Source organism: Myotis nattereri (assembly GCF_964212035.1).
Source record: "Myotis nattereri genome assembly, chromosome: 3".
Taxonomy (NCBI): domain Eukaryota; kingdom Metazoa; phylum Chordata; class Mammalia; order Chiroptera; family Vespertilionidae; genus Myotis; species Myotis nattereri.
Window position 1 is genome coordinate 27,425,530 of NC_138077.1, and position 16,359 is coordinate 27,441,888.

The 16,359-nt window shown below is 36.9% G+C and overlaps 1 long non-coding RNA gene across 1 annotated transcript in view; it reads left to right on the forward strand.

The window, feature by feature from the left end:
* Positions 1-16,359, forward strand: part of LOC308517363 — a 115,002-nt gene that overhangs the window by 25,620 nt on the left and 73,023 nt on the right. The window contains exon 2 of the long non-coding RNA XR_013995827.1: positions 8,520-8,651. This is a non-coding gene — a long non-coding RNA (uncharacterized lncRNA). The remainder of the gene's footprint in view (positions 1-8,519; positions 8,652-16,359) is intronic.

Consider the following 16,359-nt stretch of genomic DNA (forward strand, 5'->3'; position numbering starts at 1 on the left):
TTTAAAAAGGACATTGTAGTAGATGTGTTTATCTTTACTTATTGCAGCATATTTTCCTAACTCTGCCAATGTCTTAACAACAATAAAATTAGTTAAAAAGCTGTGTTACATTTATACCAGTGAATACTATGCAGCAGTAAAAAAGAAGAATCTCTTACCCTTTGAGACAGCATGGAGGGACCTGGAGAGTATCATGCTAAGTGAAATAAGTCAGTCAGAGAAAGACAAGTATCATATGATGTCACTCATATCTGGAATCTAAGAAACAAAATACACTGATGAATGGGGTGGATCTAGAGACATGGAAGTATGGAATAAAAAAATATTTTTTAAAAAGAAAATGATTTCACAAATGCACAAACCCCACCATAGCATTCTCCACAAAGAATCAATGAGTCTTTGATCCACCCAAGAGGTCAAAAGAAATGCCAACAGTAATGTTTTATGATGTGATTTCACCAAACAAGGCTACCCGAAGGAACCAAGCCTCCAGTAGATATCCAACATGGTTTTGAAACTTCTTTCTCTTTTAATGCTTTCAGACTTAACAATTATAGAAAAAAAATGACCAGTCTCTAACAGTGGCCTAAGTAAATCAGAATAAAGCTTATTGATGCCCTTATGCCTAACTACTTGAAACTGCAGTTGAGAATTCTTAAAACCAGTAATGGCTGTATTTTATTTTCAAAATGCCTTAATTGCTTTGCTCCTTTTCTTAACATGGTTTATCTTTACTTAGGCCATCTAAAACCTTGCTATTCAAAATATGTCTGCAGACCACTATGTTTAGCTTGTTTAAAATGAAGAATTTGGGGCTCTATGTCAGCCTTCCTGAATTAGAATCTGCATTTTGACAAGTTCACCAGTTGATTCCCATGTGTATTGAATCTGAGAAGCACTGATCTAAAGGCTTCATCCTTAGTCTCTGGGAAAGAAGATTCCCCTGGTAACATTTAAGATGAAGCATTTTCTTGTGACTTTCCTTGTTTCTACCTCTGTCCAGTCAATTTCTTCTGTTTTGGGAATGTCATTTTATCCTTTTAAGCATTACTGATTCAGGCAAGTTTCAAATTAGGTAAAGTCTACCATTGCATGCATCTATTTCATATTATGCTAGAGGCCTGATGCACAAAAATTTGTGCAAGAGTAGGCCTTCCTTCCCCTGGCTGCTGGCACCAGCTTCCCTCTGGCCCTGGCTTCCCTCCGGCACCCAGGACCCAGGCTTCCCTCCTCTAGCCACTGGCAGGCACACAAGACCTGGGCTGCTTTCCTCCTCCAGCTTCCAGGAGTCACCTGGGACCCGGGCTGCTTCCCTCTGGCCCCGTTTTGTCAGGAAGGACATCCGGAAAGATGTCCAGTCTAATTAGCATATTACCCTTTTATTATTATAGATTTTTTCTGCTTTTTCATTTGATCCCCATCCCTTCTCCATAGAGCAATAACAGAGATGTTTTAAAATTTAAATCTCTCTCCCTCTATTCTCAGTTCATATCACTCCTCTAATTGTTTACCATGATCCAGCCACAATGGCATCCTCTCTGTCAGATGAAAACACCCAATTCTTTCTCATCTCTAAGGCTTTGTCCTTCTTACCTCTGCTTGTAGTCCACTGTCACCTGCCTCTCCATGTGCACGTACTGGCCCTTCGTTTGTCCTGCCTCAGCTCAACTACCCTGTCCTGTGAGTGGTCTTTTATGTAAACCGGATACTTACTTTCTATACATCTACTTTATTACTTCATAGTTCATATTACTTCAAAGTACATATCATTAAGTGAAATCACGAATTGTGGGTAAAAACTTTGTATGTCATGTCCACCTCTGTTTCCTGTGACCTGAGACAGTGTTTGCTATGGAAACAAGTCCTTTGTGATTATTTGTTACATAAATAAATGAGTAAATCTCCTTCTGCTATGTTCTTTTTCTTCAGTTCAGGTACTTAACTAAACATATACTGAGCACACACTGTGTTTCAATTGTTTTCCTAAGTGTTCATGATACAATGAATACAATACAGTCTCAGATCCCAGGACATTCATGATCTAGGGGAGAAAGACATGTTTAATGCTGTATTAGTACACATAGGATTTTGATAGGAGAGGAGGTCATTGTAGGTGGAGAAACATATAAGAAGGCTGCTATGAAATAATATGATACGCAAATGGTGACACTCTTGAAATTCAGGCATAATTTTACCCACTTTGAATTATTCTAATAATGGAAGAAAATCACAGGATATAAAAAGGAAGGAAAGACAAGAAAATGCAATAGTTAACACATTACTAGAAGGGCTATACAGGAAAAATTTTAGATAATGAAAATCAAATTTGAGTGTGCATACAAATAACTAGGAATCTTGTTAAATGATGAGAGATTGCTCAAGTATAGCTTGCAAGATAGTCTCATGATCCTCAGAGATTGCTGGACTTCTCTACTCACCCTACCTGAATACAAATAAATGAGAACAAAACCATGCAAATAAACAAACAACAACAACAATGTGAAAGACAGAATGTACCAAACAATTAAGGATATGATTTTATTCTGGCTATTATAAATGGAAGACCTCTCCTCAATGAGGAACATCTCAAAAAAAGGAGACAAGTAGAGGTTTCATAAAACAAAGATGTAATTGAAGAAGTGTAGAGATAGGCTTTATTTTAGAACTAGATGCCCGGGGTGCATGAAATTTGTGCACTTGCTGGGGAGAGCGGCCCCTCAGCCCAACCTGTGCCCTCTCGCATCTGGGAGCCCTCAGTCGGACATCCTTAGTGCTGTAGTGGAGGTGGGAGAGGCTCCCGCCACCTCTGCTGCACTTGGCAGCCATGAGCCTGGCTTCTGAGCACTCTCCCTGTGGGAGGGCACTGACCACCAGGGGGCAGTTCCTGTGTTGAGTGGGAATGGGCCGAAACCAGCTCTCTGACATCCCCTGAGGTGTCCCAGATTGTGAGAGGGCCCACGCTGAGGGACCCACCTGTGCACGATCAGGGCCAGGGAGAGATGCAGGAGGTTGGCCAGCTGGAGAGGGACTGCAGGAGGGCTCCAGGTCATGTCCGGCCCATCTTGCTCAGTCCCGATCGGCCGGACCTCAGCAGCAAGCCAACCTACTGGTCAGAGCATCTGTCCCCAGGTGGTCAGTGCACATCATAGCAAGTGGTTGAGGAGACTTAGGATTCATTAGCATATTACGCTTTGATTGGTTGAATGGATGACTGGATGACTGGACACAGCATATTAGGCTTTTATTATATAGGATATGCATGTGAAGAGTGGTCTGGTCTCTTGAAATTAGTACAGCAAACAGTTTTTTGGTTCAAAATTAATTTTCTAACTACTTGTAATCATGTCATATCTGATTAAGTGATTATGTAAGTTTGATCCTATATCTCATATTGGGTCATATTAATAGTCATGGTGCTCCATAACTATTTATTAATGATGACTATAATGATTTACTATATAGTACAAATAATATTACTAGATTTTAATAGTCTTTTATGTTTCATTTGAAGTTCATATGTAAATCTATTTCTTAGAAATGAGTAGCCATATCCATTTAGAAAGGACTAAATCAATGGTACTCAACAATGGGTAATTTTACTCTATAAGGACGTTTGTCAATAGCTGGAAACATTCTTGATTGTGACCGTAAGACTTGGGGTGCTACTGGCACCTAGTGGGTGTAGGATACTCCACACCCTCCAGGACACAGAACAGTCCCTTAAAACAAATAATTATTTGGCCCAAATGTCAATAGTATTGAAGTTATGGGTCCCCAGACTACATAAGTTTATACATGGAGCAAATATATGAGTAGATACCTAGATAATGTGTATTAGTATGTGTGTTAGTGATTCTCTGGAAATTCAGAAATTCTGCCCCTCCTTTTATTGGCTAGAAAACTATAACAATCTATCATTGTCTTTTCTGAGAATGCTGCAATATTCGTTGGTAATTTTCTTGAATGGAGTGAATATTCTCTAGTTCTACATAGAGTAGACAAAGAAATGACTGTCATTCTGATAGTAGATCCCCAGTCCCAAATATCACAAAAAATGATGATAGACTATAGATGACACAGTACAAAGTTAAATGCTAAAGTTCAGAATATTATTATGTTTGAGCCTTTGACTCTGTCAGTGTGGAGAGAAGCAATGAAAAGATAAAGATTTTGAAAGTTATGTCATCAAAATGTTTCTCAGAATTTCTTTTTCTCTTCGCATATTTGGAAGAGAGTTTTTTCTTCAACTTAATTTCATATACAAAGACATGTAACCACCTGAAGAGAACATTTCAACTGGACTAGGGGTGGGGGATATAGTAAATATCTACCACAGGAAGTGATCAAAGAAAGACAGTCAAGAAAATGTAGTCAGTGAAGTTGGAGGCAGTTCAAAATAAAATATGATAGCTATTATTGACATATTTTGAATTGTATCAAGAAAAATATTTCAAAAGTTGTAGTCACCCACATCAGAGCATTTTTAAAGACAAAATAAAGCCAGTGCTGGTGTCAATTATCTGAAATTTAAGCAAGAATGAAGAGAAAATATGATACTATGAGGAAATAATTTCTACTTTGTGTGCACATGCATATGTATAAACTGATTTATTTAGTTTCTTCTAAATTATAATTTTTTTAATATATTTTATTGATCTTTCACAGAGAGGAAGGGAGAGAGATAGAGAGCCAGAAACATCGATGAGAGAGAAACATCGATCAGCTGCCTCCTGCACACCCCCCACTGGGGATGTGCCCGCAACCCAGGTACATGACCTTGACCGGAATCGAACCTGGGACCTCTCAGTCTGCAGGCCGACGCTCTATCCACTGAGCCAAACCGGTTTCGGCTTCTAAATTATAATTTATAAGACATGTTGACAGTTGAAATTCATAAACCATCTCTATACCCAGGCAATTTTTTTTTCTAAATTAAAATTTCCTTTCTCCACATATTTTTTTAAAATATATTTTATTGATTTTTTACAGAGAGGAAGGGAGAGAGATAGAGAGTTAGAAACAACGATGAGAGAGAAACATCGATCAGCTGCCTCCAGCACATCTCCTACTGGGGATGTGCCCGCAACCCAGGTACATGCCCTTGACCGGAATCGAACCTGGGACCTTTCAGTCCGCAGGCCGATGCTCTATCCACTGAGCCAAACCGGTTTTGGCCACATATTTTTTTTTGAAATTTCATTATTTTCTCCCCTCCCAGCCACGTTGTCCTTAGTTATTTTCTAAAATATTTGGACTGGGTACAATTCCTATAAGATTGACTCTGATCACTTTGTAGAACTGATTTTAACAAAAGTAAAGTCATCAGGTTCACTTAACAGGGAGATATTTCTTTATCATTCCCCATTTTCCCTCTTAGCATTTATACCCTCATCAGTGAAACCTGAGGCCCACCTAAGCATAGGGTAACAAGAGTCAGACCATTAATAAATGAGTCAGGGAGACTTCATGGGGACTCTGGGGAAACTTCGGCCTGTGAGACCTGTAAAAAATAAGCTTTGGAGATACAGCCTCTGGCTTTCTTCTCACCTGTCAGGAAGGTTGCTGCCCAGTTTGGCTAAACATTACAGTTTTTATTTTAAAAATAGCCAGAATTTAAATTTTATTTATTTTTATGTTTTTAAATATATTTTTATTGATTTTGGAGAGGAAAAGAGAGGGAGAGATAGAAACATCAATAATAAGAGAGAACAGATTGTCAAACTGCAGCGGGAGGGCCGGGGAGGGTTGGGGGGCAGGAGGTAGGGGGGGTAAGAGATCAACTAAAGGACTTGTATGCATGCATATAAGCATAACCAATGGACATAGGAAACTGGGGGATGGGGGAGGCTAGGGGACTGTCTAGGGTGGGGGGATAAAATGGACACATATGTAATACCCTTTGTAATGCTTTAAGCAATAAAAAAAAAAAATTAAAAAAAAAAAGAGAGAACCATTGAGCCTTGGAGAAAGACTTAGGTAAGGCATTTGAAGCAGTTAGTGTGAATTCTCAGTTTTAGAAATGTCTGCTCTTCATTATTGTTTTCTACACACTGTAATATTTCATTTTCTAAATACCTTTTCCTTCTTTAGTGCATGAAGTTGGTAGGTAAACTCAGTAAGCCATCTCAGTAGACCTAAACCAGACGTATTTACACAGCACGTTTACTGTAGAGGTGGTGACACACCTGGACTCCTGTTATTTTAATACAAGTCTTGATACCAACCTGGAGATCACTGTAGGTCAGTGATTCTCAGCTTTGACTTCACATTAGAGTCACTTGAGGAACTTTTAAAAATTCTGTTGCTCTGACTGCAGTCCAAAACAATGAAATTAGAGCCTTTGGGAAGGGTGTTGTAGTAAGTAAATTTTAACTCTTTACATTGAGCAGAGAATTCTCTAAAAGGTATTGACTAGAATTCTCCATAAGGCAGGTGGCTATAAAAATCTTAAGACCACGAGGACCAGATAAGGTTAATCAATCCAATTGTTCATGTAGTAGATATGAAGTAAATGCTGACTCTATACTAGATAACACGTTGTTTGTGTGGATATCAGAAGATTAATGAACATTTTTGGCTCCTCAAACATATGGAATCTAATAATGAAAGTCAGTTATAAATGAGTAACAGAAGTTTTAAAATTGCTTTCTTAGAAATATGCCAGTAGTGCCCTAGCTGCTTTTGCTCAGTGGGTAGAGCATCAGCCTGCAGACTGAAGGGTCCCAAGTTCGATTCCAGTCCAGGGTTCATGCCTGGGTTGTGGGATCTATCCCCAGTAAGGGGAGTGCAGGAGGCAGCTGATTAATGATTCTCATCATTAATGATTCTCTCTCTCCCTCTCCCTTCTTCTCTGAAATCAATAAAAATATTTTTTAAAAGAAATATGCCTATAGTAATGTGGAAAAGCCAATTTGATTTGGAACTTAGTTAAGTTCTAGTAGAAAAAAAAAAAAATCCCACAGGAATTGTCCCTTGAGTGAACCTGAACAATGAATAGTTATTTGGGGCCAAATGGAATGGGATATTGGGAGGGATACAATCACCATGAGTGAGGGCAATGTGTCCACCTTTGGTCAACTGAAAACAATCAACTTGAATGTAACTCAAGAGAGAGCTTCTCTGACTACCCTCCTCTGGGCCTTTTCGCTGTTTGTGACATGAGACAGGCAGTTGCTGTGGGTGTCATCAAAGCAGTGGAAAAGAAGGCAGCTGGAGCTGGCAAAGTCATCAAGTCTGCCCAGAAAGCTTAGAAAGCTAATGGGTATTATTCCCAACACCTGCCACCCCAGTCTGAATCAGTGGTGGAAGAACGGCCTCAGAACTGTTTGTCTCAATTGGCCATTTAAGTTTAATAGTAAAAGACCTGGTTCATGATTACAATGCATCGGAAAACCTTCAGAAAAAAAGGGGGAATGCTTTGTGGACCACTTGTTTCTTTCATGTGTGTGTGTGGCAGTTTTTAAGTTATTGGTTTTTAAAATCAGTATTTTTTAATGGAAACAACATGACCAAAAATCTGTCACAGAATTTTGAGACCCATTAAAATAACAAAGTTTAATGAGAAACCCGTGTGTTCTTTTGGTCAACACTGTGACTTTCTGTTATGCTACTTTGGTAAAAGACTTCCGAGTTGCCCTTGACCTATTTCTAGTGTTATATATGTTGATACTTTACAATTGGATAGTTCTATTAACATTTTTTCTGGGTGGACACTTTGGGGTTTGGGGTTTGGAATCACCTGTCTCTTCATGGTAAAAGCTATAGGAAGGGGGTCTGTTGGTGTAAAACTAAATGGTTAGGACAGGTAAGGAAAGAGTAACTTTGTTTATGTGTTGTAAGCTAGTTTCTAGAGGCCAAATTCTGTAGAGTCCACGTGTTACATATAAAATTTTGTAGTTACATCACTATTGAGTAAATTTATTGGTATGTCAAATTTTAGTTTCTCAGTTTTACTGGAATGTGAATTCAAATTTACAAATGCTGAGCTGGTTTAAGAGCCTAAAGTGAGGCTTAAATAGTATTGAGCACTGTCTTGCTGCAATTAGTTGTATCCAAATTATAGGAAAAATAAATGATGCTGGAAGTTGGAAAAAAAAGTTGATTTTACTCACTAAAAGGTAGTTCATAAAAATTGTTGAGATATCTTGTTTTTATTAATGCTGATAAATAATTAACTTTAACGTATTGATTACACTTATCAGAGCAAAGCTTTCAAACTTTAATGTACATCATAATCAACTGGAGGGCTTGTTAAAATACAGGTGGCTTGCCCTAGCTGGTTTGGCTCAGTGGATAGAGCGTCGACCTGTGGACTGAAAGGTCCCAGGTTCGATTCTGGTCAAGGGCATGTACCTTGGTTTCAGGCACATCCCCAGTAGGAGGTGTGCAGGAGGCAGCTGATCGATGTTTCTCTCTCATCAATGTTTCTAACTCTCTATCCCTCTTCCCTCCTCTCTGTAAAAAAAAATATATCAATAAAATACAGGTGGCTGACCTTCATCCTTGTTTCTAATTTATAGGTGGGGCCCTACATTTGCATTTTTAACAAGGCACAAGTGATGCTGATGCTGTGGTGGTCGAGGAACTACACTCTGTGAAACTACTGTTCTCCTAGAAAGAATACCAGCTTAAGTCATCTGCCCAGGGCTCAGGTAAGGACATTTTAGTTACCATTTCATCTTTTTGAACCTACTTCTTAGTACAGCAGAGTCTGGACTGCATAGTATCTCTGACATAGGAATATAGACATACCATATAGGCTGATCACAAGCATCCACTCAAATTGAAAACGTTTTTGTAGGAAAGGATGAGATTTTATGTAAAAAGGCCAAAGAAGTAAAACAGAATAATCAATCTATACTCTGACCCAGTTCAATCTTTAAACTTTAATATCCAATCAGCAAAGCAAAACCCCAGCCAGACCCACGGAGTTTAATGATCATTGTTCCTCCCTTTGTTGCCATCATATCCTCACAGAACTACAAACTCCTTTTTAGAGTGTGTTTTTCAACCTTCAGTCTTGCTTCCCTGAAAGTTCTGGCATTTATAGGTATTAAGTATTTCTGCATCTCATTAAAGTTCCATTGAATTCTTAGTATTCTAACAGGGGTTGCCACCTCTTACCTCCTGGCTGACTCACCTTCTAATAGAGTATTTCTGAATTCTCAAGCAGCTCTAGCTTTCTGTGGTCTGTATGCAAACTTGGTAGTAGGAGAACTCAAGTGACTTTATAGACTTCAGAGTATAAAGTGATGGTTGGGCCAGTGGAGGGAGCTATTTACTTGAGAATCACTGACCTTTTTAGTATACAACATACAGAAGCACACTTTTCTCTGCTAGTGAAGAGTCTCCTGCTAAAACATTTATTGCCCTGTGTCAGCATTTTCACTGAGCTGAACTGCTCATTTGCTTGAGTTTGGAGAGTAAAATCACCGTATATCAATGCCTGAAAGGATTGTACCTGCAGTAGGCCCTTGTGACTAAGCAGAAGTTTGGTAGGAACTGGGCTTAATAAGAGATGACCTGTAAAATGGGATAGAGAAATGCTATTTGCTGAATGTAATAGTTCCTTATTGAGTGAGTTTGAGGTGCTTAGTCCCAACTCGTGTAAGGTATAAAGTATCTTTGATAAGAAAAGTGAAAAGCAGTCTTTCTGTCTTTGTGAATACTTATCTATAGTTTAGGGTCACATTTTCTTTGGAGTTCCACGTTTAAGCATTCATTTTAACAGAACGAGTAGATTTAAGTTGATTAAACATACAGTAGTATTTTAGGACCGATGAATAAAGCTACTAACCCAAAGTCCACCAGGTGTGTGAATAAAAATGAATATTATGGCTGATAAAAATTTAAAAAATGTGAGACTTGCATTATATGAAATTTACCTTTAAAATCAAGTTTAGAGTTTTGCTATATTTTTACCTTAAAATGCTTTTCTATGCCTGGCTAGCATGGTTTAGTGGTTGAACATCAACCTATGAACCAGGTGGTCACGGTTTGATTCCCAATCAGGGCACAAGCCCAGGTTGTGGGCTCAATCCCCAGTGGGGGCGTGCAGGAGACAGCCAATCAATGATTCTCTCTCATCTTTGATGTTTCTATCTCTCTTCCCTCTCTCTTCCTCTCTGGAATCAATAAAAATAGATATTTTTTTAAATGCCTTTCTGTGACAAGATATGATTTATGATATAGTTCAGAATATCTGCTAAACTTATAATTTCTAAAAATTTTCTCTACTGAATTTTTATGAGATTATTAACAATGATAAACATAGCTTAGTTTATGATATTCAATGGCTTGCTTCTATTTATCCAAATATGTAAACTTTTAATAGGTAATATTTAATTGAAAATAATAGCCTGAAAGAATAGAGAAAAATACAGACTTATAGTCAGGAGACCCTAGGTCTTAGAGCTGGCTTCTTTCTTTTCACCAGTATAATTTTGTACAGGGTGTTGTTGTTTTTTTATTAAATTTTTTAATCTCACTGGACTTGACTTTTAATTTAAAATTATAAGTTTCAAATTCTAGGCATATATATATATATATATATATATAAATTTTTTCAAATGACCCTTGCTTAGAGTTAAGCTATTTGGTATACCAAATTAAACTGTAAAAGTGCTCATATTTTAAAAACACATTGTTTCAAAAACAGATTTATATTGAAAAATATTCTAAATTTAAAGTCATATGGTTAAGATTTACTTTATAACTTTTTTTAAATTTAAATTCTTTATTGTTTAATGTATTACATAAGTTTCCTTTTTCCCCATGATGACCTCTCCCTGGCAGTCCCCAACCCCCAGCTCATGCACTCACCACTACCATCCCCACCCCCATCCGTGTCCACTGGTTATGCTCATATGCATGCATATAAATCCTTTGGTTGATCTCTTACCCCTTCCCCCGCCTTTCCTCATGATTCTGACCTTATAACTTTTTTTTTTTATTTATTTTTTTTTTATTATTAGTTAAGGTATTACAAATGTGTCCTCATCCCCCGACCTTATAACTTTTGATCACTTAGTTATTTGAGAATATCATTAGTATAATTTTACTTGTATAGTTTTAATTTTGTTTAGTTATTAAAATTGCTATTTCTTCTTAATTCACATAATATACTTTTATAATTCTTACAATCTAGGTTGAAATAACTAAGATATTCAAGAAAAATATGGTTTAGTTAGAATTTTTAAAAGTAAACAATGAAGTCAGTCTAGGTTTATGCAAAAGAGGATAATGTCAAAGAACTTTATATTATGCATTGCATAGTACTAAATCTTACTTTTCAGAAAGAAAGCTCTAAATGTGATCATGATAAATTAACTGATGAAAAGAGAAATATTAACCAGAATTTTAGTAAACTAACACCAGGTTTTCAAAACTCTAATAATGCTTCTGAAATATTATTACACCACTCTTATTTTGACCAAGAGAGCCTTGCATACTGATTTTCAGTTTAATCTAGTAGATTAAGCTGTATGAATCCTTTGGTTGTGATTTATTATGAGTAGCTAGGTTATCTGTGCCTTTAAAAAAAATCAAGTTCAGAAGCCTTCACAGAGCAATCTGTTTGGTTTTGCTACTAACAGAATAGAAATATGACCTGCGATTTGCTTCTCTTGCTGAGGGGTTTATTACTTCACGGTAATATACAGATTTGGATTTTGAATAGCATTTCAGGCAATCAGAGATGTTACTACATATCTTATAGTTTATGTACTGGTAAATGTATTGTTTTTGTTTTTATATCACATCCCCATGAAGCATTAATATGATATTTTAAAATCAAATTTAGAAGAAAATAATGGAGAATTATGGGCATAGTCATTATTTATTATTATTATCTTTTATGTAAAGTAAATCCTGAAAATGTAAGATGATTTTATTTAACAACTTCTGTGTTTCTTTGTCTCTCTTAAAAATATATAAGTTTTTTGGATTCAGGACTAGAGCCCCCTAACTTCTTATGTAAGGACAGTTCTAAATGTGTCTGTCATCTATTAATCTTCTATGATTCCTAATGAATTCAGATTCATAACTCTTCAAACTTCACCTTGGCATCGTGCTTTCAATTTTATAGTCTTTTCTGCTGGCCTGAAATCACTAATGAGAGCCTGAATATCACAAGGCAATGAGTATTGCCCCTCAGTCGCACAGCTTAGTCAACTGTGTAATGAAGTCCTGTGTTTTTTTTGCTTCTTTTCGTATAGGACTTAGTGAATCTCAGCACATTTCAGCAGCTTAGTGGTATTGCTCATTTCATCACTTCTCCTAAACTTTTTGCATCATTTTACTAACCATTACTGAACTTTATTTCATTTTGTATACCTACAAAGGCAGTACCAAAGTAATTGGAACTAGAGAAGCTAATAGGCACTAAAAGAGGATAATAACACTACTGCAAGGGAAATCATCAAAGACGCGAAGAAATTGGAAACTACATTTACCATATTTCTTTACACATTTTAAAAATATTGTAAGACTAAAGTAAAAGGCAAATAGGTGCTTAGTATTTAAAAAGTGAATGGCACAGCAGGTGTCTTAGTTGGTTGAACATTGTTCCATGCACTAAGAGGTTGCTGGTTTAATCCCTGTGTCAGAGCACATGCCTGGGTTGTAGGCCGGATCCCTAGTAGGAGGTGTACAGGGGGCAGCCAATAGATGTTTCTCTCTCATCAATGTTTCTATCTCTCCTTCTCCCTTCCTCTCTCTTTAAAATCAATAAAAACATATTGAAAATAAAAAATGTATACATAAAGTATTATAAAATGTGTAAATCCCATTTTGATACATCTCTCCTATTTCTATTTTAAGTAGTCTTTTTGCTCATTTCCTTTTCAATTCTTTTTCTGTGTGGCTCAGGACAGACATACTTTTAATTAAAAAAAAAAGAAATAAGGTGCCATATATTTCACAGATTAATCCTCCCAGGGAAATTTAATGTCACAAAAATTTATAATTAAAATGTATTTTGTATTTTATATAAATGAGATCTTACTTTTTAAATATGAAGTGTTCCCTAAGACAAACATACCATATTTTTTTAACCATTCATTATTGATGGACATTGAGTGTTTTTGTTTTTCATTCTTCCCAAAAATTCTTTGAATAATGTTATTTCTGTAAGATAGATTCCTTTCTGGGACAAAGACTATGCACATTTAAATTTGCTAAAAACAATTTTTTTTTAAAAAAGTAAAAATAGAAACTTAAAGCAAGAGAGACTAATTGACAAAGTGAAGCTCTTCACAACCAAAGTAAATGAGAAAGAGAGTTATTTCTGAAGTTGTTTGATAGATGTTATTATTAATTTGGGCTTAGAATTTTAAATGCTATTATAGCTACTTATTTAAGCTTACCTTATGCCACTATTCTCTTTTTTTCCTTACATTGCAATAATTCACAGTCTCTTCCTGGTTACTCACATTACCTAAATTATCACTTTCTGATAATAGCATGCTTCCTAATCTCCTTATCTGCTTTTTATCAGCCTCTTTTCAGTAGAATATAAGATTTTTGAGGACAAGTAATACATTCTTCCTCCTCTTCTTTTTTCTTTCTTCTTCTGTTGTTATTTTTTATTTCTCTAGAAATAGGAATTATGTCTAATACGTATTAGGTATCCAGTTGCCTCATAGAAGAAAAAGCTAATCTGCTAAATCAGATGGTTTCCATGCTTCCCTACAGCTTACATTTTTAGGAACTAAGGTAGACTAATTATACACCAAAATTCAACAGATCTTAACTCAAAAATCTCTTTAATTTCTTCTATACAATGTTGATATTTTGGTAAATTTAATCTCTCTAGGTATATATTATTTGCTGGGAGCCGGTCCATGCTTGCTGTTTCAAGGGACCTGGCATATATGGCATACTGTTCTTAATATGTTTGCTCACCTTCTTGGCACTATGTGTTTTAACCAAGGTCTCTGAGAAAGGTTGTTTCCCCAGGTGGGGATTTTCCCCTGAAGTTAGGGAGGGAATAAAACCTCTTAACTAGGTGCCAGGCGGGTAATTAATCACTTTAACTGCGAACAATCATGCTTGAGCTACATAATCTTTACTCCCTGGAATGGAGATAAGAAACGCCCTAACTTTTGTAATAGAGATTGATAGGATTGAATCAACTGGTATAAATACAGATGTAACAAGACAGCAAGACACAGAACTTAGAACACAGAACTTGGAGGACAGAACCAGGAAGACAGAACCTACAGGGAACCTGGAGACAGAGGAACTTCGCTGGAGAGAGCATGGCAAAGGATCCTGGACTGAACCTGACTACAGGAATTGGCAGGAGAGCCTGACTGGAATCTGGTGACTGAGCCTGGCTGGAGAACCTGGACAGAACCTGGCTGGAGAACCTAGCGAGGGAACATGGCTGCAGAACCTGGCTGGGGAACCGAGCGAGGGAGCATGGCTGCAGAACCTGGCTGGAGAGCCTGGAGAACCTAGCAAGAGAACATGGACACGGAACCTGTCTGGAGATCCAGACCAGAACTTGCCTGGAGATCCTGGCTGGAGATCCTGGCTAGGCTGCTGATCAACTGAACACTGTCTCCGTGTCCTTCCTTCTTCGCCGACTCCGTCCACACCTTTGGGGACCCCTGGACCCGCTGGGGTTGGACCCTGGCAATTATTGTCTTTGTAGCAGTTTATTCTTCTGTACTCCCATCTAAGTTAATTGTATCACAGTCTCCCTCATCTGTCTCATGTCTCAATTATGACATCTACAATCTACCAGATCATCTCAGCCAGAACCTTGGAGTCATCTTTGGCATCTCTATTCTTTTTAATGCCACTGATCACAAATTCCTACCAATTCTATCTAATAATATATCCATTCTCCCTTTTAATTCTCCTTATTATTACTGTGCTTCAAGTCTTCATTGTCTGTTTTTTGGCTTACTGTAGGCGGTCTAAATTGTAAACTTCAAAGTTATCTCTTTTAGCAACACTATTATCACAAAATAGAGGCCTGGTGCATGAATTTGTGCATGGGTGGGGTGGGGCCCACCAGCCTGCTCTGATAGAGGCCATCGGGGACAGGCCGACCGAGGGAAGGGGTCACAAGAGGTTGGCCAGCCGGCCCCACTCTAGATTGGCCGGTTGGCCGGCTGTAGTGCATGTCATAGCGACCAGTTGTTCTAGTCATTCTGGTCATTCCAGTTCCGGTCGCTTGGCTTTTATATGTAGAGATAATTTCAAACATATGTGAATGCAGAGAGAAAAGTATAATGAATCTCCAAAACACCTAATTTAAAATATTATTTTACTTTAATACCAGTAAGCTATTTTGTGAGTTTCTTAACTTTTCATTTAGCTCTCCCACTCTATTTTTGATAGTTGTATATTTTCAGATTACATAGACATGGTGTACTATTTAACTACCCTATAACTATCATTTAATTTTAGGTATGAATAATACTTATGCTACTCAAGGCAGGGATCATTGAGATGTGTTGGGGGGTGGAGAAATTGAGCAGCAAAGAAAAAAAAAGAAAGAGCAATATTCATTGTTCATAATAGTTTGTAGCTATTGACTTGGAAGTTTAATTGCAAATAAAATATTTGGCTCACATTTTCTTTCCTGGAGTTTGATAAATATATCATTCTATTGCTTTCTGGCACATTAAGGTTAAGTAATCTGATAGTAATTTGCTATCTTTTTCTTTTTAAGTCACTATTTTTTATTTTTATTTCTGCTTATATGGAAAAAAGGTATCTGTTTAGAAAGTCCCATGACTTTACCACTATGTTGTGTTTTAGCTGTTCTAGGTCAATTTTTCCAGGTACATAGTCCATCATTTCAACACATTGTTTTAAGTCTTCTTTTATTTCAGAAAAATGTTTCTTAAATTTTAGTTTTTAATGTTTATTACATTTTATTGCTTTGATTTTATTAGCCTGTGTCTCTCAATATCTTTTAAGTACTTCGTATCTACTTAGTCTCTTCTTTTTAATCAAAACAATTTCCTTCTTTGCATTTTCTACTTCTCTTAAAAGCAAATATAAAACTCCTAATTTCTTTTCTATTTCTGAAATAGTTTATTTTCTCCCAATTATTTTTATTTTTTAAAATATATTTTTATTGTTTTCATAGAGGAAGGGAGAGGGAGAGAGAGATAGAAACATCAATGAGAGAATCATTGACCGGCTGCCTCCTGCATGCCCCAGGCTAGGGATAGAGTCCACAACCTGGGCATGTGCCCTGACTGGGAATCAAATAGTGACATCAATGCAGAACCACTGAGCCCACCAGCCAGGCTATATACCAAATTCTTAGTCACCTCATCAAGTTTTTTTTTACCTAAAGAAAAACTATTTTAAATTTATTTAAAAATGCAAAATCAG